The sequence below is a fragment of the Mixophyes fleayi genome, chromosome 1, assembly GCF_038048845.1.
Source record: "Mixophyes fleayi isolate aMixFle1 chromosome 1, aMixFle1.hap1, whole genome shotgun sequence".
In the NCBI taxonomy this organism is placed as follows: Eukaryota; Metazoa; Chordata; class Amphibia; order Anura; family Limnodynastidae; genus Mixophyes; species Mixophyes fleayi.
In genome coordinates this window covers 349038345-349064892 of record NC_134402.1, presented here as the reverse complement: position 1 = coordinate 349064892, position 26548 = coordinate 349038345, and positions in this window count along the sequence as shown.

Here is a 26548-nt window from a genome sequence, read left to right as displayed (position 1 = left end):
GAGCGTGGTAGGGAATTCCATAAGTGGGGAGCAGCACGGGAGAAGTCTTAAAGGCGGTAGTGAGAGATGGTTATCAGAGAAGGGACAAGGCTTAGGTCAGAGGTAATACCGCTGACAACCTGTTTGAAAAACTAAGGGATGTCATTGCAACATGGCTTATCATGCTTGGACTCTCCTGAGGATATGTGATTTCTGATAACGCCACGGACCAATATTGTTAGAGCATTACAGTGTAGTGAATTCCATCACATTCCCTGTTTTGCTCACACAATCAACTTGGTGGTACAGAACTTTTTAAAAATTGACAATGACATGCAGGAGATGCTGTCTGTGTCCCGAAATATATTGGGTCATTTTCGGAATTCTGCAACAGCATGTAGGAGAATGCAGCAGCTGCAAGAAGAATAGAATTTAGGGGAAATGTACTTTAGCCCAGCGCAGTGGAGAATACTTTCCGTGCTGTGCAAGGTGCTGAAACCACTCGAAGTAGTCACCTGTGAAGAGAGTGCAGACACTGTTAGCCTGAGTCAAGTGATATCCCTAATTAGACTTTTTGAAAAGCAGCAAGAGAACTTGAAGGAGGAAAAGAAACAAAGCAATTCCGCTAATTATGTTGGACTTGTAGATTAAGTACTTTTTTCGCTTCAACAGGAACCAAGAGTTATCAACATCTTGAAATTGGATCATTACATTTTGGCAACTGTGCTTGATCCTAGGTTTAAGAGCTGTGTCTTCTCTTTCTTTCCAACTGACCCAGATCTCAAGAGATACAATGTGTTTTTTCCTCAATGATTCCAATGAGGAAGAAACTTAACTTTCCCAAGACAACCAGTGATTCAGATGAGTCTGCACAACATTTTGACATTTGGTCTGGTCTAAAAGAATTGCTCAAAAATCATGACAGCTCTTCTGTAAAATGAATTAGAAATTCCATGAGGAAGGCTATTACGGCAAATACATCAAAGTACACAGACTTCTTGTCACTCACCGGACTGTGAGTGCTTCTTCCCGGACATTTAGGAACCGTGGTCGTCCTCCATCCTGAGGGACTGCGCATGCGCAGCCCTTTCTATACCTCCAGTGTATGTTCCTTTAACTTAATTGGCAGATCAGGCAACCTCCCTATATTAAGCACCTGTGGTCAACACCACGTTGCCTGATCTTGGAGTCTCATTCCCCATGAGTCTCAGAAGGTGTTCCTGTGTTTCCTCGTTTATTCAGCCCAGCTGATTCCTGTGGTTTCCAAACCACTTCTACCTCTGTGGTTTCCAAACCACTCCTACTACTGTGGTTCCCATACCACTTCTACCATCTACTGTATCATCGTGACTGTGAGCTGATTCCTATCCGCTGCCTCCGTGCACTACAGTCTTCTAACCACTTCAACTCTACCATGTATCATTGGGACTGTTAGCTGATGCCTATCCGCTGCCTCCGTGCACTACAGTCTTTCATTCACATCCACTCACCTGTTCATGATTGTGACTGCCAGCTGATTCCTATCCGCTGCCTCCGTGCACTACAGGCTTCAACCTGCAACTCGTCTGTGTTTCATCATCGTGACTGTTTGGCTGATTCCTATCCGCTGCCTCCGTGCACTACAGTCTTCAACCTGCAACTCGTCTGTGTTTCATCATCGTGACTGCTAGCTGATTCCTATCCGCTGCCTCCGTGCACTACAGTCTTCAACCTGCAACCCGTCTGTGTTTCATCGTGACTGTTTGGCTGATTCCTATCCGCTGCCTCTGTGCGCTTCAGTCTTCAGTCCTTGTCAACTCTCCCGTGTTTCCTTGAGTCTGCTGCCACTATTGCTACCCGCTGCTCTCCGTGATCAACTGTTCCAGTTCAACTCTGCTCCGGTGTCCCATCGTTACTGCACCTGCTGGTTGCTATTGGCTACCTCCGTGTTCCCGCAGAGACCCGCTGCTGTTACTTCTCAGCGCTACTCATCTATCTACTGCTGATCCGCTCTCCACGCCTTCCTGTGTTCCCTGCTGGTCTACCTACCTGTGCGCTGCACCTGCTAGACCACCGCTTCACCCATCCAGGGACTTTGCATCCTGCCGGCCTCCTGCCGTTCAGGTATCTCTGCACTCCTGTCTGACTGCCTTCTCCTGAACCACGGTATGCATACTTCCCATTGACTGTGCTGTGTATTGCATACCTTGCTGGACTGTGTTGGTTCTCCTCTGGAGTGTACTATCCGCTGAGTCTATTGCCATCATTGACTGTGTTATCTCATGCTGGATTACTTCAAGAGACTTTCTATATTGGCAGTGTTGTTCAGTCATTTATACATTTATATTGTGCATATTACTGTGGATCAAACTCAAGGTGCCCGTGTATATATTGTGTTGCAGTCTCTCCCCGTGCACCTCCTCACATATATATTCAGTGGTACAACTTGCTAGTGGCAGACCACTGACCCCTGTTTACAGTTTCACCTGTTCCAGTATCCTCTCACATAGCAGTGGTACAACTTGCTAACGCAGACCACTGACTCCCCGGATACCTCCACTTGGATTCCATTCCTTCACTCAGACAGCGGTACAACTTGCTATCCGCAGACCGCTGACTCTCATCACCTCCTCGTTTCTGTTGGACATTCCTCCTCACTATAGCAGTGGTACAACTTGCTACCGCAGACCACTGACTACCTTCACGTGTCCTTTGTCCATACAGTTCCTCGTGTATTACTACCTCCATATTGCCAGTGCTGCTAGTCATAGACTTTCCTGAGCATCTCATCATCTGCTATTTCCTGTTCCGTGATCACCCTGCTACCAGAGTACCATATTACCACCTATACTGCTCTGGTAAGCCTATCACCTGGTGATCCCTGGGTAAAGACTCCTAGTGCCCGTGACAGTAAGATCAGGCCATGACAGACCCAGATACGGAACCTACCGCTAAAGAGATGCTGCAGCATCTGGTCAGCCGTGTGGAGCAACAGGATGCTCGCCAACAGCTGTTACTTCAATGTTACCAATCGTTAACCTCCCAAGGAACATCTGGACAGACTGTTACAGCTAATATTGAAGCTCCTGTGCTTTCCTCCGTTTCCCCAGTGCCATCCCAGGTGTCTACAGTTCCTACGCTTCACCTGCCTACTCCGTCAAAATACGACGGGGACCCCAAAACTTGTAGAGGTTTCCTTAACCAATGTTCAGTCCATTTTGAACTTCAACCTCAAAATTTTTCTACCCATCGTTCCAGAGTGGCCTATCTTATCTCATTGTTTTCTGGACAAGCCCTGGCTTGGGCCTCCCCTCTGTGGGAGAGAAACGATCCAATTCTACAAGATAGTGCCAAATTCATTTCCACGTTCCGAAGTGTGTTCGATGAACCAGGTCGTGTGACCTCCGCTGCTTCCAGCATTCTTCGTTTGCGACAAGGCTCCCATACAGTAGGACAGTATGTCATTCAATTTAGGATTTTAGCCTCTGAACTTCAGTGGAACACTGAAGGATTAGTTGCCGCCTTCTGGCAGGGGCTCTCCGATAAAATTAAAGATGCACTGACTACCCAAGAGCTTCCTTCGTCACTAGAAGATTTGATCTCTCTTTGCCATCGTGTAGATATGAGATTTCGTGAAAGAGAGTCTGAGAAAACAACGGCTGTCAAAGCACCTCTTCGTTCAAACCCTCAATTTCGTCCAGCTCCATCCTCTGTGATTCCCATGGAGATAGGACGTTCCAAATTATCTTCAGAGGAGAGGAAACGAAGAGTAAAGAATAGACTCTGTATCTATTGTGCTGATTCCACGCATATGCTCAGCTCTTGCCCTAAGAGATCGGGAAATGCCAGGCCCTAACTAGTTCTGGAGAGGTGAAGTTAGGGTCCCTGGAGTCCTCTCCATTGTCTATGAAATCTAAAGTCTGCGCTTTCGATGTTACGATTTCCTTTGCTACCAAATCCTTTGAGTCACAGGCATTGATTGATTCCGGAGCAGCAGGAAATTTCATTTCTAAATCACTAGTGAATCAATGGTCCCTACCAGTGATCACTTTAAAAACACCCATTACTGTGACGGCTATAGATGGATCACGCCTCATCAATGGTCTCATCACCCAGAGTACGTCTCCAGTAACCCTTCAGATTGGTGTACTACACCATGAAGAAATTTCGTTTTTAATTCTTCCAGTTACGACAAGTCCGATTGTCTTAGGCCTTCCATGGCTTCAGTGTCACTCTCCCCAGATTGACTGGCGCACCCCTCAAGTTACGTCTTGGGGGTCTGAATGTCACCATCGTTGTCTCTCTCAAGTTATTCCTCTTAAAGTACAGCAATCTTCCATCTCATCTTCCTCCCCGGGACTCCCTCCTCAGTATGCTTCATTTGCCGATGTGTTTGATAAAGCTCAGTCTGAACGTCTTCCTCCTCATCGTTCTTGGGATTGTCCGATCGACCTTCTACCTGGCAAGACTCCTCCCAGGGGTCGGGTCTATCCTTTCTCGTTACCTGAAACTCAAGCCACATCTGAGTACATACGGGAGAATCTCCAGCGTGGGTTCATTCGACCTTCCACCTCTCCCGCTGGAGCTGGGTTCTTCTTCGTCAAAAAGAAGGATGGATCATTACGCCCTTGTATAGATTTTCGTGGACTCAACGCCATTACTATCAAGAATCGGTATCCCATTCCGCTGATCACTGAGCTATTTGATCGCATCAAGGGAGCTCGGATATTTACTAAGTTGGATCTTCGTGGTGCCTACAATTTAATTAGAATCCGTTCCGGTGACGAATGGAAGACCGCGTTTAACACCAGAGATGGGCATTACGAATATTTAGTAATGCCCTTCGGGCTGTGTAATGCCCCCGCTGTTTTCCAGGGTTTCATCAATGAGATCTTTCGGGACTTATTATATGTATGTGTCGTTGTCTACCTGGACGACATATTGATCTTCTCACAGGACCTGCCTTCTCATCACCAACATGTGGCAGAGGTCCTCTCCAGACTACGGAAAAACTCGTTGTTCTGTAAATTGGAAAAATGTTCGTTCGAGTTACCCCAGATTCCATTCTTGGGGTATATAGTTTCCGGAGTTGGCCTGAAGATGGATCCAGACAAAGTAAATGCTGTACTACATTGGCCTCAGCCAACTACTCTTCGTGCCATCCAGCGTTTTTTAGGTTTTGCCAATTACTATAGACGCTTCATTCAAGACTTTTCATCCATTGCATCTCCCATTGTGGCCCTAACTCGGAAAGGGGCTAATACTAAGCAATGGTCATCTGAGGCTCTCCAAGCCTTTCATATCCTCAAAGAGTCCTTCTCGTCTGCTCCCATTCTGCGACAGCCTGATGTGACACTCCCCTTCTTCCTAGAAGTAGATGCCTCTAATGTGGGCTTAGGAGCTATTCTCTCCCAACGCTCGGAGCAACAAAAATTACATCCTTGTGCCTTCTACTCTCGGGGTCTTCTGCCCGCAGAGAAAAATTATACTATCGGGGACAAGGAGTTGCTGGCCATCAAAGCTGCATTAGAGGAATGGAGATACTTGTTGGAAGGAGCTCGCCATCCGGTGACGATCTTCACGGATCATAAGAACTTGTCATATTTGCAATCTGCTCAATGCTTGAACCCTCGTCAAGCAAGATGGTCTCTTTTCTTTTCCCGTTTTGAATTAATTATAACCTTCAAACCAGCCGCTAAGAACAAGAAAGCTGACGCTCTATCTCGAGCTTTTGTGACGTCCTCTGATGTAGAAGAGGCTCCCAACCATGCTATTCTAGACCCCAAATGTATTTCTCTGGCTGCTTCATCCACCAAAATGCTACCATTTGGGAAGACCCTTGTGCCTCCTACTCTGAGGAGGAAAATCCTTTCGTGGTTCCATGCCTCTCGTTTTTCTGGACACGCCGGTGAACACAAGACCTTTGAGATTCTCTCTCGTAGTTACTGGTGGCCTTCAATGAGGAGAGACGTCAAAGAGTTTATTGCTTCCTGTGATCTATGTTCTCAGTTCAAATCCTCCCGCAGAACTCCAGCAGGGTTGCTGCGACCACTACCCATTCCGTCCAAGCCTTGGACCCATATTAGTATGGATTTCGTTACTGATTTGCCACCAAGTAAGAATCACAATACTATTTGGGTAGTGGTAGACAGATTTTCGAAGATGGCCCATTTCGTCCCTCTGTCCGGTTTACCTTCCTCGTCTACTCTGGCTGAACATTTCATTAAAGAAATCTTCCGCATCCATGGATGTCCGTCTGAGATTGTGTCGGATAGAGGAGTACAATTCGTTTCCAGATTCTGGCGGGCCCTTTGTAAAACCTTGGGCATACGATTAGCACTCTCATCGTCTTACCATCCGCAATCTAACGGACAAACGGAACGAGTCAATCAAGATCTTGAGACTTTTATTAGGATGTTCTCTTCAGCCAACCAAGACAACTGGGTAGAATTGCTCCCTTGGGCTGAATTCGCCCATAACAACATGTACCATGAGTCATCATCCAAAACTCCATTCTTTGTGGTCTACGGTCACCATCCGTCTTTTCCGGAATTTCCTGCCCTCCCGCCCACCAAGTTCCTGCTGTGGAGACTGCTTGTCAGACCTTCAAAAATATCTGGTCTCAGGTCAAAACCTGTTTAAAGAAGACATCTAACAAATATAAGTCTTTCGCAGATAAGAAGAGGCGGGCTATTCCACCACTAAAAATTGGAGATCGTGTCTGGTTATCTACCAAAAATATTCGTTTGAAGGTTCCATCTATGAAATTCGCCCCTCGTTTTATTGGTCCATATAGGATCATTCAAGTTATCAATCCAGTATGTGTTAAACTTCTTCTTCCTAAGAATCTTCGGATTTCCAATGCCTTCCATGTGTCCTTGCTCAAACCTCTCATCATCAACCGTTTCTCGACTCCTCCCTCAGCACCGCAGCCAGTTCAAGTTCATCAGGAGGAGGATTTCGAGATTACTGAGGTATTGGATGCAAAAATTTCGCGAGGAGTCCTCCGTTTCCTCGTTCATTGGAAGGGCTTTGGTCCTGAAGAGCGTTCATGGATCAAAGCTGAAGATCTTAATGCTCCTGCCCTTCTGAAGAAGTTTTATTCCAAAAATCCGGACAAGCCCGGTTCCAGGCGTTCTGTGCCCACCTTTAAAAGGGGGGGTACTGTCACTCACCGGACTGTGAGTGCTTCTTCCCGGACATTTAGGAACCGTGGTCGTCCTCCATCCTGAGGGACTGCGCATGCGCAGCCCTTTCTATACCTCCAGTGTATGTTCCTTTAACTTAATTGGCAGATCAGGCAACCTCCCTATATTAAGCACCTGTGGTCAACACCACGTTGCCTGATCTTGGAGTCTCATTCCCCATGAGTCTCTGAAGGTGTTCCTGTGTTTCCTCGTTTATTCAGCCCAGCTGATTCCTGTGGTTTCCAAACCACTTCTACCTCTGTGGTTTCCAAACCACTCCTACTACTGTGGTTCCCATACCACTTCTACCATCTACTGTATCATCGTGACTGTGAGCTGATTCCTATCCGCTGCCTCCGTGCACTACAGTCTTCTAACCACTTCAACTCTACCATGTATCATTGGGACTGTTAGCTGATGCCTATCCGCTGCCTCCGTGCACTACAGTCTTTCATTCACATCCACTCACCTGTTCATGATTGTGACTGCCAGCTGATTCCTATCCACTGCCTCCGTGCACTACAGGCTTCAACCTGCAACTCGTCTGTGTTTCATCATCGTGACTGTTTGGCTGATTCCTATCCGCTGCCTCCGTGCACTACAGTCTTCAACCTGCAACTCGTCTGTGTTTCATCATCGTGACTGCTAGCTGATTCCTATCCGCTGCCTCCGTGCACTACAGTCTTCAACCTGCAACCCGTCTGTGTTTCATCGTGACTGTTTGGCTGATTCCTATCCGCTGCCTCTGTGCGCTTCAGTCTTCAGTCCTTGTCAACTCTCCCGTGTTTCCTTGAGTCTGCTGCCACTATTGCTACCCGCTGCTCTCCGTGATCAACTGTTCCAGTTCAACTCTGCTCCGGTGTCCCATCGTTACTGCACCTGCTGGTTGCTATTGGCTACCTCCGTGTTCCCGCAGAGACCCGCTGCTGTTACTTCTCAGCGCTACTCATCTATCTACTGCTGATCCGCTCTCCACGCCTTCCTGTGTTCCCTGCTGGTCTACCTACCTGTGCGCTGCACCTGCTAGACCACCGCTTCACCCATCCAGGGACTTTGCATCCTGCCGGCCTCCTGCCGTTCAGGTATCTCTGCACTCCTGTCTGACTGCCTTCTCCTGAACCACGGTATGCATACTTCCCATTGACTGTGCTGTGTATTGCATACCTTGCTGGACTGTGTTGGTTCTCCTCTGGAGTGTACTATCCGCTGAGTCTATTGCCATCATTGACTGTGTTATCTCATGCTGGATTACTTCAAGAGACTTTCTATATTGGCAGTGTTGTTCAGTCATTTATACATTTATATTGTGCATATTACTGTGGATCAAACTCAAGGTGCCCGTGTATATATTGTGTTGCAGTCTCTCCCCGTGCACCTCCTCACATATATATTCAGTGGTACAACTTGCTAGTGGCAGACCACTGACCCCTGTTTACAGTTTCACCTGTTCCAGTATCCTCTCACATAGCAGTGGTACAACTTGCTAACGCAGACCACTGACTCCCCGGATACCTCCACTTGGATTCCATTCCTTCACTCAGACAGCGGTACAACTTGCTATCCGCAGACCGCTGACTCTCATCACCTCCTCGTTTCTGTTGGACATTCCTCCTCACTATAGCAGTGGTACAACTTGCTACCGCAGACCACTGACTACCTTCACGTGTCCTTTGTCCATACAGTTCCTCGTGTATTACTACCTCCATATTGCCAGTGCTGCTAGTCATAGACTTTCCTGAGCATCTCATCATCTGCTATTTCCTGTTCCGTGATCACCCTGCTACCAGAGTACCATATTACCACCTATACTGCTCTGGTAAGCCTATCACCTGGTAATCCCTGGGTAAAGACTCCTAGTGCCCGTGACACTTCTGTGATGGTAGATTCCAGCGGGGATGAATTAGTATTGTTTGAGGATGATGTACACACTGATGAGGGTGAATATGATGACAGTGTAGGTGATGAGATCTAGCTGAGAGAAGGGAGCTAGCTGATGCTGGTATGCTTGGTAATATTTTGGGTCGAAAGGCATGTTGGCAATTTTATGTTTTTCTACAGTAAACTTTCACCTTTATTAGAGTGGTGTTTTTTTCTTTAAAAAGGTACAAGCTTTTTATTTACATTTTTGTTTCCCTGACTTAAAACCACTATGCACTTGAACATAGGCTTTAGCACACGAGGTGGAGGGATTAGTATCATCATGACTGAGACTGGAGAGTGACAAGAACAATGCCACCCATCCTGTTTCTGTATGAGCACAGTAGAATGTCACTGGAGACTTTTAAGAACACTGACACCCCTATTATCACAATTTCTGTTTCAGCACTTAACCCTGCCACCTCTCCTGTTTCTGGGTGAAAGACCAGATTTAGAAGACCAAGCATGCCAGACCTATTATTTGTATTTCAGCAATGACAATTAGCAATGGAGCAATAGAGCTCTCCTGAATATCACTGGAGACTTTGAAGAACACTGCTACCCCTCCTCTTTCTTTTCTACCTATGATCCTGCCCAAGTGCACTAGAGACTGCCAAGAACTGTGCTACCCCTTCTGGGCCCCCTGTGAAATGGCGCTGGATCGCCATGGAGGGTAGTACTTATATAATCCAAAACTCGCAATATCCGACGATGTAACGGTGACGTTTTGCCCCATTTTCAATTCCGAGGGTGCTTGATTCCGGCTCGGCTTGGGTACTCGGATCTGCTAAGTTCGAGTGTGTTCGGTTCTCTGGGAACCGAGACTGGGCATCTCTTATTTAAATAGATAGGTATCCTATGCAGGTTATTTTTGGTGTAGGCCTTTTTTTGTTTACTCAGTGTTTGCAATTCAAATTATTACTTACCAAATTGCTGGCTCCAATAGTTTGCCCCTGGCTTCTAGATTTCAGAGACATTCGTCCAGGCTTGCTGCTATGTACGTGTAACCCCACACTCTAACCTGGTTATAAGCTCTAGCCTTGAACTGTGTGGGTCCATGCTATTACACAAGACCCTAGCATTGGTTTCTCCAGTGGGCACTTGAGGCCCCAGTCTGATGCTGCATGTCACAGATGGACAGATGTATCAGAGGAAACATTGCACTGGCATTCATTTCATTATGTATAAAGCACAAACTTATTTCGCTGCGATGTATATTATTGGAAACAATGGTGACAAACAAATTAACATGTTATTTAATAAAGAAGAAACTGTGGGTGTGTTTGTAAAAGCTTAAATCAAGTTGCACTAGATGCACTCTGACAATTAGAAAAAGAAAGACATTAAATCAGTAAAAGTGATTTAAGTTGTTTTAATTGGGTGTGTTTATCCAAAGACAAAACAATACAACTTATGGTCCCATGTTCAGTCTGTTTATCCTTATGTAATTAGGAAACAAGTTATAGCCATTTACATGACATCACGTCCTTTGAAAAAAATGTTGTTTGCTCTTATTCCTTAATGGTATCTATAGCATGTTGTTGTACAAGTGGTTTTGTCTGGATCAAATACAGCCACTTCAACATACTGACTGTCAGCTTACTTATATATTATTTCCATCACAGGATTTATCCCAACAGGCATAAAAGTTATGTTAGAAAAAACATCTATAATAGAGTAATATCTAATTCCATTCACACAACAGAAGCAACCGGTTTAGAAACAGTAATCACCTAGTGTCAAAGCCTTACCTTTACACAAGACTGTAATTCTGTGGTTTTACTTCTTCAATATAAGAATCTTATTGATTGTGCTATAACACTAGAACAGAACTCATGAGTATAGACTTCCCTGCACATGTACAGATGCTGTAGACCTTCAAAAGACACAAGTGGGTAAATGTATTAAGCAATGGACCCATCAAATCACCGATATTCGGCAATTGTGTAGCCATATCTAAAATGGCAATTTTATTAAAGGCTTGCCTTTAATAAAATTGCCGTATTAAATATGGGCGTCACAAGTTGCCGAATAGTGGCGATTTGACAAATCCGCCGTTTAACACATTTACCCCTAGCAGTGATATATTTTCATATATTAACATAGTAGACCCTCCAGGGACATCTCTTTCTGAGCATGATCCAAACACCATGTCATATAATGAAAGTGATCTACATTACAAGCCTGCATTTTCTTGGATAATGTAATTGAAAGAACACACAAGAATGTGGCAAGATATGCAGGAATATTAACTGCTACAAAGATAATTACTAGAGCTTGAACTGGACTGAATTATACAATGTGACTTATGTTTGAACATGGTATATCTTTTTGCGTCCTTTAAAAACTCCAAAATAAATCAAACGCTGAAAATGACAGAAGCTTTTAAAACATATGTAACAGTTTCCATCAGTCTGTTTCATCTTTAAACAAGATATTTTGTTAAATTTTAACCATAAAACAGATTCTGATTAATAAAATGAATGGTGCAATTTACAAAATGAATGCACAGCTCTCTCTACTAATCATCCATTAATTATATGAGCCCATTTTATTATATTTTGCAATTGTCTTGTATTTTATGTTATAAATAACTTATATGACAGATGGGTCTTTAGATGCTGGAGAAAGGCCTAAACTGTCTTTAAAATTATAAACGGCAATATACGGTGAGTCATCAGATTCTTACTATTAGATTCCTTCCTTTTGTTATGTAACAACAACAGATGCAATAAATGAGAATTTTGAATGACGTCTGAGGACAAGAACTTCACTCTTAACTCTTCTGGAGATTACTTATGTGTCTGTGATGTGCGCTCAAGGGATTAACCTATTTCTAATGTATAATCTGATTTCATAAGCCACATATTTGTGATTTTCTCAATAGCATCCTCTTTTCCTCTGTTATGTCTAATAATAAAAACTCAACCATTAGACCACGCTTGTGCGTGACTTGAATTGCACAAGTACATCTGCACAAGTACATCTAGGGGCAGATTCAATTCCCTGCGTTGCTCGCAGCTCTGTGAGCCGCGAGCAAAAATCTCCGTTAAAATTACCGTAGTAACAGTAACGGGGAAATTGAATCTGCCCCTTAGAGTTGTACTGAAGAGTATGGGTTTACAAAGCAAGATGGCTGTGTTTGCAGAGGAGAAGACATTATCACAGGCAGAGGGGAGGTTAGAATGAGGGACAGTATTCCCAGCAAAGTAAGAGTAGGTGTTCCGGTGTCACTGTTGATCAGGCCAGGAGTGAGATTAAAGACATAAGAAAAAGGGGTAGACAGGGTACATATTAAGGGCTATTAGTGCAAAAACATTGCTTTCTGAAGTGCGTAGATAACTTCTATATTTATTTATTATTATTTATTTGCATTTTATTAATATCCAGAATATTTAATTATTCACATCACTGGAACTTACCGTCTAAATTTCCTACCACACACACATACAAACTAGGGTCTATTTTGGCAGAAGCCAATAAACTTACCAATAGTTTTTGGACTGTGGGAGAAAACCCAAAGCACCTTGAGGAAACCCATACAATATTGAAAATTAAAAAATTTCAGAAGTGACAGCATTTCTACAGATCTCTTCCATGGCTGTTTTAAACACACACTTAGTCGCTCATTTTAGATGTATATGACCCACTTAAGAATGTACTAACTTAGGTTGTGACCATATGTTATGCCCAATTACCTATGGCACCTATGAAACCTGAACTTTGTTGGAGGCATAACACTCACTTCATATTTTCTTTTTGGGTGTGAAATAAACTTATTGTATTAATTTGGGGGCATAAGGAGTCAGTATTATTGCAGAAGGGCACTTACGTTACTCCACTCTGTAGTGCAATAACACTGCCTGCCACTGCACTTCTCCCTTTAACCCGATAAAACAGGACATAGCCAGACACTACTGGGCGAGGCATTGTTTCTGCAGCTGCCATCTTTAAGCATAAAGTGCAAAATGCCTCTGTTTTTTTCCCCTTTTCAATTCTTCATGAATCCCATTGCCCTTCTCATCTACAACTACTTTCTCTCTTAGCCAATCCTTAAACTGATTCCCATATGCTCTCAATTAAGTTTTAAAACCCATTAATAAATTTCTCCAAAAATAATTTATACCTTATGTACATATTTTATCTAATATTCAGGTACTTCTGCATTCCACTTATGACTTTCAAGAGTTGTCAATAGTCCATCATATTCAGGAACTTTTGCATGTATCGAAGATATTTCCCTGTGGTGGGTTATTTTTCAGTTTGATCCAGCTGCACAGTACAAGTTCCCTTATTCTGTGCACATGGTGAAGTTCTACTGGGCGTTGCAAGTTAACAGTTAAGAGAGGATAACATAGGGTAAAAGTATAGCTGTTAATTGAACATGTTAGTAAACAGCAATATTATTAGGAATTTGGTTATAAGTGTTCCCAGTCCTACGGAAAACCACACACAGCAGAATTAATTGACAATCATCGTCCAAGTCATATTTATTCAGTGAAATGCAAATTAATAAATGCAGCGCAGAATGGCAAAGTAAACGCAGAAGCCAAAGTTTAAATCACCAAATATCTACATCTCTTTAGAATAGCAGGTGCTGCTCCAAACATTGTGCTTTGCAAAACTTTCACTGTGATTTCGCTCCACTCTAAAACACATCATTAAAGAAGTAGTCTGCAAACATTCTCTCATGCAATTAGCATGAAAGAGCCATGGCAAAATATTTTCAAATGTTGTCAAATATGTATGATAAAGATGTAGATTATCACAATCGTAAATTTTATGGTTAGTTAAAGCTATGTTATTCCATTTAAAACTATTTCCATGTGTTCACTCACAGTTATTTTCCATGAACACTTAATTCAACACAACAATACAACATGGCAGTGATGATGTCAATGGACTGAGAAAAGTTTCTTTATAACTGTCTGGTTTTTACTTTACTTAATTATAAAGATATAAAATAGGTTTTACTTTGCATTGCTTTTTACATGCTCTGAATAATGCCTCTGGCTGCACTGGGAATGGCATGATCTAAATTGAAATTCAGAATTCATTTTATATAGAATATTGTTTTTAGTGCTTTTGTTCCTTGAGCACATGAACACCAATGAAAATTTTGCAAAGGGTCACGGTTTTTATTTAAACAAAAATGGTGACAGAGAGAGCAATGTGAGTCAGCTAACAACTAATAGCAAAACCAAACAGTGAAAGGTCAAATTGCCATTACACCACTGGTCGCAGGATATAATTCTTTATGATGTTACGGCTTCCTAGTAACTGCCATAAGGTTTTAGAACTAGCAGGAGAGGTCTTCACCTATAGCAGCTGTCTTCCCGTAGACCCGGACACACTCACAGCTACTCGGATTTCTCCAGGACTTAACTCAACATAGTTAAAACTTATGAGCAGGAACTGGTAGCATGGAGATAGGTGTAATGGGGTACGCACCCCACGTCCACTCAGGAGGCAGCAATAATTACAGCCACGCGCCCAGGCTGACTGTTACTAGCCGGGACGCAGTGGCAGTATGAGGTGTCCCGGTTATCCTGGCATCAGAGTGTATACACCCCCTCTTGGGTACTGCCTCTGGTGCAAGTCTCAGTGAGTCCCTTTTATCCCAGGGTTGGATGAAGCTTACCTCAGGGAATGATTTTTCAGCCCCCCCATAAATATTTAGGAATCACCTGGTTTGATTCAGAAGGGCAGCATTATGGCAAAGTAAAACAAAGTAGGAAAGTCCTGCTCTTGGCTACCAATGAATGCTCTGGCAATGTACTGTGCCCAATCTTTGATAAAATTTCTAGTATGGGTGCAGGCCAACTTCACTTATTTTCTTTCCAAAATGTCTAACTCTATTCATTCATAAAACTGTCCATTCAATGACCTCTGCCTGTTGCTGTAGCTTTACTCTCTTTGATGGATGTCCTGTAACATTCAAAATGTATCTTTGAATTTTTGTAATTGTTAGGAACCTCTCAAACCAGTACAGCAAAACCTGGAGTCTGCTCTGAAAGTCTGGTGTTCACTGATGCCCCTAGTGGTGGGGACAGACTTGGCTGCAGACTAACAGAGGGTCGTGAGATGCGTACCAGCTGGGGAGAACCCAGGAAAGCAGAGTGAAGTCCAGGCAAGGGTCGTGGGCCGGCAGCAAACAGAGTATCCAATAAACAAGCCGAGGTCAGAGGTCACAGGCAAAACAACAGCGTAAGAGTCCAGGCAAAAGATCAAGGGGCACAGGCAATCAATCGTAGTCAGATATCCAGACAAGGGTCGGCAACAATAATCAGAATCCAAATGCAACAGAGAGCAAGGGATACAGCAGGCTAGTATGCAGCAAGCAGGAACTATAACCGGCAGGGGAGGATTGCCCCTCCCTGCCTTATAACTGTGCACTGGCCAATAGGAGGGAACTGGGGGCAGGTCCTACATTAGCCATCTGGCTAAAGTTTAAATTAGCGCGCGCCCAGCTACACTGGATGCCGGGACGCGGCGCTGCCTCACAATAGCGTCCTGGCCGTTGCCTTAGCAACGGTCGGGGAAAAGCGGAAGTGACGTCCCAGTCATCATGACGACGGCAGGGACGCCGGAAGACAGCAGGGAGCGAGTCGCGGTGGCGCCCAGAGCCGCCGTGGCTCGTAACAGTACCGCCCCCTTGAGGAGGGGTCAAGGAACCCCGACAACCCGGTTTTCTGGGAAATTTTTTAAAGAACTCGGCAAGTAATTTGTCAGAATGTAAATTTCTTTGTGGCACCCAAGAACGTTCCTCGGGACCATAGCCCTTCCAATGGACGAGGTAGTGAACATGACCCTGAAATTTTTTTGAATCAAGGATCTTCTCGACTACAAATTCCTGATGTCCATCCACCGAAACTGGTTGAGGCCTAGAGGACTGTCGAGGTCTGAATCTTTGGGAAAATCGGCCAGGTTTCAGCAAGGAACAGTGGAACTTACTGGGAATTTTTAGAGATTCAGGGAGCTTTAGTCTGAAAGCTACTGGGTTGACTTGTTTTATAATGGTAAAAGGACCAATAAACTTGGGTCCTAATTTCTTGCAGGGTTGTCGGAGTCTTATGTTCTGAGTAGCAAGCCACACTGAATCTCCTACCTTAAAGGAACAGGCACAGCGATGTAGGTCAGAAAAAACTTTTGATCTAAAAGATGCTCGGAGTAAAGATTGATGAACTGATTTCCAGATCTTCTTAAGCCGGATGGCCTATCAGTAGATAGAGAAGACAATGACTCTGGGATGATATCCAAGGTTACAATAAAAGGGAGAATACCGAGAAGAAGTGTGGCATGCGTTGTTGTACGCAAATTCGGCCCATGGGAGAAGGTCAGACCAATCGTCATGATTTTTGGATATATATAGCTGTAGATATTGCTCCAGGGATTGGTTCACCCTTTCGGTTTGCCCGTTAGACTGTGGATGGTAGGCCGATGATAGACTGAGCCTAATACCTAAGAGGGAGCAAAATAAACTGTGACCCTTGATCTGATACTATATCCTCCGGCAACCCATGATATCGAAAAACATGTTTAATAAACAAGGCAGCCAAAAAGCGTGCTGAGGGTAATTTGGTCAACGGGATAAAATAGGCCATTTTACTGAATCGATCTACAGTTACCCAGATGGTGTTGCACCCGGAAGACGGAGGTAAATTAACAATGAAATCCATGGGCAAGTGGGTCCAAGGTCTGACCGGGGCTGGTAACGACATTAGTAACCCAGAAGGAGAATTTCGAGAAACCTTATTCTTGGAACACAGATCACAAGATGATACATATTCTCTAACATCCACAGATAATGATGGCCACCAGACAACACGAGAAATGATTTTAACGGTCTTTGCAACACCGGGATGTCCAAAAGTCTTGTTGTCATGACACTCTGAGAGGACCGACTTCCTGAGATGTAGCGGCACAAAGAGTTTGTCCGCTGGAGTTTCAGGAGGTACCTGTGGTTGAAATTGTTGAAGGGTTTTACCAAGTTCCTGCGTGAAGGCAATCAAAATAGAAGAAGCGGGAACAATGGAACAGGGTTCAGAGACCTGATCTTGAGAAGAGACAAAACTGCAAGACAAGGCATCAGCTTTGAGGTTCTTTGAGCCAGGCCGGTAGGTGATGATGAAGCGAAAATGGGAGAAGAAGAGGGACCACCGCGCTTGCCTAGAATTCAACCTTTTGGCTGACTCTATGTAGGACAAGTTCTTGTGGTCAGTATATACTGTGATTACATGTTTTGCACCTTCAAGCCAGTGGCGCCATTCCTCCAATGCCCACTTGACGGCCAGCAACTCTCGATTGCCAACATCGTAATGTCCCTCGAGAGATACCGATTGGAGACCAGTTTTTGTGTCAGCTCCCTTGCGGGTTAAGGCTGTGATAGGAGCAACCGAATCCTTCCGGGGAAATGACATACCCCAAAAATGTGACTGTGGAAACTTCGAACTCGCATTTTTCTAATTTAGCGTAGAGGTGATGATGGCGGAGTTTCCGAAGAACCTGTTGTACATGTTCACGATGTTGTTTAAGGGAGTGAGAATAGATCAGGATGTCATCTAAGTAGACGACTACAAAAGAGCCCAGGAATTCACGAAGGACGTCATTAATTAGGTCTCGAAAGACGGCTGGAGCATTACTGAGGTCGAAAGGCATGACGAGGTATTCGTAGTGGCCTGTTTGGGTATTGAAGGCCGTTTTCCACTTGTCGCCTTTACGGATACGAATCAGGTTGTATGCTCCTCGAAGATCAATCTTTGAGTAGATCCTGGCTCCCTTAAGCTGGTCAAAGATGACCGAAATAAGTGGCAAAGGGTATGTATTTTTTATAGTTATCTTATTCAACCCTCGGTAGTCAATACAGAGCCTCAGGCTGCCGTCCTTCTTAGCCACAAAGAAGAAACCTGCCCCTGCAGGTGACTTGGAAGGCTTAATAAAGCCTTTCCGCAGATTCTCCTCTACATATGATTCCATGGCTAATGTCTCCGGAATAGACAGGGTGTATAACCGTCCCTTGGGTAATTTGGAACCTGGGACAAGATCGATCGTACAGTCGTACTCCCGGTGAGGAGGGAGAATATCTGCTTCCTTCTTGGAAAAAACGTCAAGAAATTCCCGATAAGGAAAGGGTAGCTGCTTTGGGCAAGTATGAGTAACCCTGAGCGGAAAGGATAAACAAGAGGAGGAGCACAGGGAGCTCCACCTGGTTATCTCACCTGTAGTCCAATCGATACTGGGATTATGGGGGGCCAACCACGGATAACCCAGGATAAGAGGTACCGAAGGACAATGAATTAGGTACAGAGAGATGGTCTCAGAGTGAAGGGCACCCGAGGCTACCGTGAATGTCGGGATGCAGCGCTGCCTCACAATAGCGTAAAAGCAGAATTGACGTCCCGGTCTACATGATGATGGCCGGGACGCCGGAAGACAGCAGGGAGCGAGTTGCGGCGGTGCCCAGAGCCGTCGCGGCTCGTAACAGTAATATGGCTGCAGGCCACCTTCAGTTACTTATTCTTTTCAAAACTCTAATCATTCATGCTATTGTCAATTCAATGCCTGTTAATATAATTAAAGCCGTGCGGCCTTGCTACCTGTTGCTAGCCAGGATCCAGTGGCACTGTGCAGCGTCCTGTTTGCTCTGCCATCAGAATTCTTGGGGACCGCCACTGCTGCAAGTCTCGGGTAGTCCCCTTTTCCCCGGGGTTGGATGAAGCTTCCCCAGGGGAATGATTATTCACCCTTCCCTCCCCATAAAAATATCCTCATTTTTTTATATAGTGGCAAGGTAAATAAAAACTTGGCAACCGATGAATGCTCTGGCAATGTATTATGTGCCTAATCTTTGCATTTTTGTAGTATGAGTGCAGGCCACCTTCATCTCTCAGCATCTTCATTCATTCATTTATGTAGTGACAAAGTAAGACAAATTAGGTAGCTCTTTACAATTGGGTATCTACTTGTCTAAATATCTACTGATGCCTCTGTCCATCTAATGTCATCTGATATTGATTGTTAATGCCTCTTCACTCTCCATGATGCATGCTGTGTAATGTTCAAAATTTAGTGCGTGCGTAGCGTTTCACCATTTATATCTCTTGCACCGTACACTAATTTTTTTTGCAGTTTCATTTATCTAATGGGCTTGCTTCAGTTTAGTTGGTGGCATGTCAGATTACATATTTTTTTGCAGCCACTGCAATGTTCTACATGCAGTCACTGAATGAATGTTGAAAATGCCCTCACACAAAGCACCCTTTTTTAAATATAGATTTCACTGAATGACTGAATAATATATAGCCTTTGTTTTGGGTGTGCAACTACTGCTAAATCTCACACACAAACAACCAGTTTTTTCAAAATTATGTCAGCTACCACTGCCCCACACAAGATTAATTTCACTAGAAAACTTTCAATTTTAAAATAAATAAATCTGTTTGTTTTTTGGAATTTCTGCTAATAGTCTTTCAGCAAAAGCATTATTTTTCTCCAATAAATAAATATACTAGTTAGTTCAGAATGATATCTATCTAACTCAGTCTGTATATACTATCTAGCACCATTATATATGTGCAATGCAGTAACAACCACCAGTAGCCACTAGTTTTTAAAAAAGTCTATTTAAGATTGAAATTAAAAGCAATTGATCAGCAAATATTCTAGCTGCCTAATGTCTACTAAACTGCTTTACAATGATGACAGGATTCTATTGCTTTCCTATGTCCCTGGTTCACCCTGAACGCTATTATATGAGCAGAGCACCACAACTAACCTCCTCCTTATATGCTGTCTGTTTTAAAATGGCACTTGGGAAAATGAGGAAGAACTATATATACAAAAGATGGTGATCCAAAACTTGCAGTTTTGAAAAAGAAATTGCCGGAAATTAAATTTTGCCTTGTTTTGAGATCCCAGTTTGGTGGGAGAACCCAAGTCATGGCTCAGTTTCACTTGGATTGAATGCCGGATTCTGTCGGTTTTCGCGTAATCCGAACTGCTAATCTCTACACAACATTAAACAAAATCACCAATAACTGAACCAGTGCAGCTTACCAGTTGATTAAGAACCAGTGACTCATTGATGAATCATTATGAATATTGGTTTGGCCCATCAAATGGCTGCTTCCGCTGTGTATAGGAGAAAGGTAGACTTTTAAACTACTAACAACTTTGCTAACCGCAAAATATTCATACATAAAACACATCTAGATTTGCTCAATAGCGAGTATTTGTGGAACTAGCACATACATAGGTGATGCACACATTCCACTCTCGGGAACTGCCTTGTAACATGCGCCTACTGTTGTGGGATTGTGTGTGCACGGAATAAATGTGCATGATGAAAAGTAAATAAGTCACTGCACTTAGTCGCTTGGATCATTCTCTTCATTCATATCATCTTTTACACTCTTTCTCATAAAATACTGCTCATTTGAAGGGGCATCTGATTGTCTTTATTACATGTGTCCCTGTAGTGGGTTTTATTGCATGGACATGTGCCTGGTCAGTATAGCATCCTTCCTATTAAAAGAACAGGATAAACAATAGCACCTCCTTAACACTTTTAAAGAACACCCCAAAATCAGTCCTTTTGCTGGCTGAAAGAGGCTCTGCAGTGACCCGTTAAGTAGTCCTTACAGGAATCCTCTTAACACCTTAAATTTCATCCAAATATCTTGGCACACAAAAAGGAGAACAAATATTTTTTCAACCACAAGATGCAACATTTGCAACCCCCAGGGACACTGCCACCTTAACACTCAGGCCCATGTGCTTCTTTTATCAATGGATCTATTGCACAAATAGATGCTTGATGTCACAAGATGACATATGCCCTGTAGAGGTGCTTTCGTGAATGCTTATAAAGGGAATTTAAGAAGTATAAAGAATTTTTTTTTAATGCTGACCCAACACTCTTCACGGTGTAGCTCAGTTGTGGCTGAAATGAATCATAAGAATGAGGGGATCTAAAGGAAAAGTAGGCCACTAACTATTCCAGACTACCAACACCACCTCACCGCCTTGCACCAGAGTAATGTGAAGCTTATTTGGAACATGCATAATATGTAAAATGTATGTTAAACAAAAACACAACATGCTAATGCCTGATTAAATGCTTCAATGCTAGAGAGATGGATAATTAGTATTCTTCTTGTTGTTTGCAATGTCAGTTTGATTTAAGGTTAAATTAACTGGATATTGCAACAGCCTAAACCATATGAGAAAGTGGTAATCTTTAATTATGCATGTATAATGCGATGATGGCCTTGTTCAGAGCTGCTACGGGTACAATACGTCTCTTCCTTGAGGTGTTCAATATAAATGAATATATTTGGAAAATCAATTTTCCACTATAGTTTTTTTAACTGACTGTTAAAAAAGCTATTTACTTGATTGGTTCTACTTTTTGTTGCACGCACATATCTGCTGTAGTCAATGTTTGCTTATATTGCTAACATTATACTAAAATTTCATCTACAATGCTAAAAAAAAAGACACCAGCAGGGTTTGCATCATCCAGTGTCAGATATCTTTGAAACTTTCATGCTGAAATCACACAGTTGTCATATGCTGCCATCAAGTGGCAGCCGTGTAAACTGCTTATTGATATGGCTGATTCTGAAATGATAAGGACAGAGCAATACAAACAGCAAGGTTTTAATAAAGTATTTATAATATTGTTATTTATGTGTTGTTTAGTTGTTACGCACCACAGTGATATGCAGTTCTGGACAATGGGAAAATCAACATATGCATAATGTAGGTAAAGTATATGTAGATATATAAATAAAGGGCAGGAATGTTCCTGCACTGAAGAGAGTTTACAATCTAGACAATAGGAGCAATTATTGCTAAGCATTGAGATTGGGACAGTTGTGAGGGTGTCAGTAATATAGGGGGGAGTAAGGTAAGCTCTAACAAAGAGATGGGTTATCAGAGAGTGTGTAATTTTAAGATTTGTGGGAAGAGTCTGATTGAGTATAGTAGAAAACTATATAAGTGACTAGCGCCTTTTGGCAGGAAAGAAGCAAAGGAAGAGGAGGTGATTAACAAGATGATCAGGCGGTGGTATGAAGTGAGTCTGAGTGAGCATTTGAAAATTATAGAAACAGATGATAGTATGGTTAATTAAGATGATAGCATAGCTCATTTCAGTTTGTTTTAGCTTCCGGTCTGAGACATTTGGGAGCAGAACTTTTTGCAGTAGGTGGATAGGGCTAAATAAGATGGTCAGAATATGACTGATTAATAGTTTAATCAACATAAACAAAGAGCTTTTTTTTGCTGTTAAATGTCATCAAACGCTAGCAAAGAATATAACAGATGTTACTTTGCAAATAATTCTGACAAATAAAATAAGTTAGGCAGCTTTTCTCTGCTGTGCCAAAACATATTTTCCTGCTAGTAATTAACACTGAATATTTGGATCTTAAGTAAAGTTGTTTGTAATGAAAGCATTTTCTGCATAGTTGACCAACTGGAAGTTCATTGCTTTGTTTTTACACATGGGAGGAAACAATAGTGTATTGAACTTGGTCTGTTTATGTTACCTGTGCTGTAAAGTTAAGGACTATTAGCACACAGATCATGTTTACATTCCTTAACCAGCCACATTCTTTCCTGTGTTAATTGATCCATAAAATGTTTAACCCCTGCTAATGCTCACTGACTGCATTGTAAGCACCAGTGACATATGGTTTGATTTGTGTAAAATGGAACGATGCTGAAATATCTAATTTATATTTCCCACTTTATGGGTAGTTGATTTGCAAATCATTGTTATTCTTTTTTGCTGGAAGTTAATGTTGTATTAAAGTTATTTTACCATACCAGCCAACCTACATCAAATCTGAACTTTCAGATAGTCCCTTTATTATTATTATTATTATTATTATTATTATTACCATTTATTTATATATCGCCACTAATTCTGCAGCGTTGTACAGAGAACTCACTCACCTCAGTCCCTGCCCCATTGGGGCTTACAATCTAAATTCCCTAACACACACACAGACACACAGACTAGGGTCAATTAGTTAGCAGTCAATTAACCTACCGGCAGATTTATTCATTACAACTTGAGAGGAGTGATATCTTCAAACCCATTCAGTGAAATACTCACCTCTTTCCTCATTTCACACATTTCACGGATGAAATTTGCCTTAAGTCCTACAACAACCACACCACACAGCTGAATAAATTGACTGTCCCCATCCCAGTTCTACTCATAGGCACTACATGTTGCAAAATGCAAGTTAATAAAGATAATGCAAAAATGTCATTCCGAGTAAAGGTGAAGCAAATAACTAAGAATAACAAAGAACTGGATAATTATATTGTCGAAACTTCGCACCTCTGCAAAATGGTCTGTTCTACCAACTTAACTTCACTCATCTCTAATATCAACAGATCTGACACATCTGAACAACAGAATCAGTGTGCAATTTGGTCTAGGTGACCAAAATTGGACAAGACTACAAGGTTTGGCATACAGCGTAATCAGCTTCTCTATAGCTCTAACAATCATCATATTTCATAACCACAAGGCATGCAGATGGCAGAAGGAGACAGCTGCACTTTAGATCAGCTCTGTGTCTTACCTCCTACATAATCTTCTTTTCACAAATATAAAAAAAAGTTAAACATTTGTGTAGACAGTAGTAAATTACAAGGTGTTGCAGAGTAGTGTTATCCCAAGGACAGGGCAGTTTTTTTGACATCCGTTGGAATGTCATCTTAGATCAGCTGATGGACCCAGAAAGTTCAAATGCCATTGCTGTTGCCATCTTACATCCTCCCTCCGTGATCTCCCCAGCCTCCTTGGTGGCAGCAGCTAGACAGGGGAATAAATGTCCTGGCTCTGTGTCTAGCAGGGAGCATGATACCAAGGAAAAATACAGGGCACACAGATGCTCCAAGTTGACAGATAACCACAAGAGTGCCCGTGCTATACAAAAGTGAAAGCTTTCACCAGAATGAGAGGGTTCATTTAATAAAAGTGGTTGCCAGAAGCTGATTGTATTAATATTCCTACAATGATTAGCTCAACTTGCACTATCTGTCCTACTCTCAATCATGCCACCCCATGATTAGCTCCAAATAATGGCATTTGCCAATGATTACTTATGTTGGTGGATGAGAATGTTTCTGCATTACAGTAACCACAGATACTTTCTCCATCACCAACTGCAATTATTATTCCTTAAATACCTTATGTATCAATTGTTCCCCACACCTTTTAGATTGTACACTTTTTTGGTCAGTACCTTCTTTTTCTTGTATTTCATGTCATCGTATGTTATTTATTTGGATCATGACACCCTAATGTAAAGTGCTGTGTAACATGTTGATACATAATAATAATAGCAATAATAACAATAGTGGTATTTGCACCATCTTATTTTGAAAGAACTTGGATGTACTTCTGAATGAATTGAAAGGAGTGATGAACTACTCCAATCAAATTGTGATACCCCAAAACCTGGATAACCCAGGGTGTATGTTTATGTAAACATATGTAAATATATATGTATACACAAGGCTATATTCATCTACCTGCCTGGTTGGCAGTGGTTACATGTGTTAGTTATTGTTAGTGTTTATAAAGAAATTAAAAAAAAAATCTGCAGGGAGAAGTGACAGTTGGGAGTTATCGGTGGTTGCCGGGGGTGACAGAGAGAGAGGAGTGCGATACAGAGAACCGATGAGAGAGATCCCTGTGTCTGATTAAACTGAGAGTGAAAAGATAGGGACAGAATGGAAAACAAACATAGGGGCACATTTATCAATATTAACATAAAGTGAAAAATAGTTTTCAATTCTTATCGCAATGATAAGGATTGAACTATTTCTCACATTTATGTACAACCCAGCACAGAAACAGCAGCTCCAAAAAACTGCTGTTTCTGTGATAAAAAAAATCATACTTACCCCACCTCTTCGGGACGCGATGTCCCTGGATCACCTCCTCGTTCTCTTCACTCTTCTTCTTTCAGCAATTGCACATGTGCAGCTCTAAGAACTGCACATGCGCACAAACATCTCGCTCGATCTCTGCAACTATCGTTGCAGAGAGCGAGCGGTGATTGACAGGGAGGGATCACATGATCCCTCCACACATGTGCTGTCCAGCTCTGCTCTTCGGAGCCAGCTTCAAGACAAGACAAGTTCCCGAAAAAAACTATTTTTCGGAACTTGTTAGATTGCAAGAGAGAGCAGTCACCATACTATTGAATGGTGACTGCTCCCCAAAACGAAGCAGAATGCAAAGCAGCAGATATCCACGATATCTGCTGCGATGCACCTTTAATAAATATGCGGGGGACACATCGGGGCATGGATTGTACGTTAAGTGCACGATAGTGCACCATCCCAATTTGTTAAATATGCCCCAAAGTGATGTATGAGCAGATAAAAAGTGAAGAATGTGGAGGAAGAGAAGAAGTGAGAAAAAGAGAGGTCTGAATAAAATAGAAAGTACTGAAAATTATTAAGAAATAGAGAGGTCTGTGAACACACACAACAGAGACTGTGCCTATTTAATGATGACAGTGTGAGAGGAGAGAGACAAGCTGGAGTTGTAAAATAACAGTAAAGTAGACACAGTTCAGCATAACTCCCACCATTACATCACTGCAACTGAAAAAATCCGCAGTCACTTAGACACATTTATCTGATCTCTATTTACTTAAACTTCTTACTTCAATTTCTATAAAAAAATTATTTGTTTTTCAGGTAAAAGTGTTTTACCAAACTCTTCTTGTGAAAGTCTCCAACTACTTAATAAAATGACTATTCATAAAGTCCAATGGGCTAAAAATATAAGCTGTTTTTAAAGGAAATGAAAGAAAATGTATTCTCAGTAGAGGAAAGAGACTGTGTAAAGTTCTAGTCCAAAACATCACCGGCTTATTTGGTGTTAAAAAGCAGTGTAATGGCCCCAACCACTTGCACCACTTCTACATAGAATTATTGAAATACATGTTGTGGGTCCTATAGTTGTATTGACAAATTCATCTCTAGATGGTGTTGAGTCAAGTATTAATGTTAGGTAATTATATATATGCATATGCATATACACACATATATACATATATATATATATATATATATATATATATATAAAATTATGTACCTCCGGTAATCAATGGAATAAATGTTTCTCAAAATTGTCCGGAAGAGTTAATAGAAGTCCTCAAAAGTAAATCCAAGACAATGGTACAGCTCGAGAAGCCGACCTTTCAACATACTGTTCAGCTCCTACAGGGTCATCAAAAGTTCGCTGGTCCCCATGTAAAGGTTTTGGGCACCATCAAATAGTTTAATGTACTAAGGGATATGGATTTATAAACAGGAATGACATCAAGACATATTTGTACACCACACTGCCATTAAGAAGAACTACCCACAGAAGTATCTTCACAGTGTGGGAGATGGAGAGACTGTAGAGTTTGATGTGATCTTGGGTATACATATTCCACATA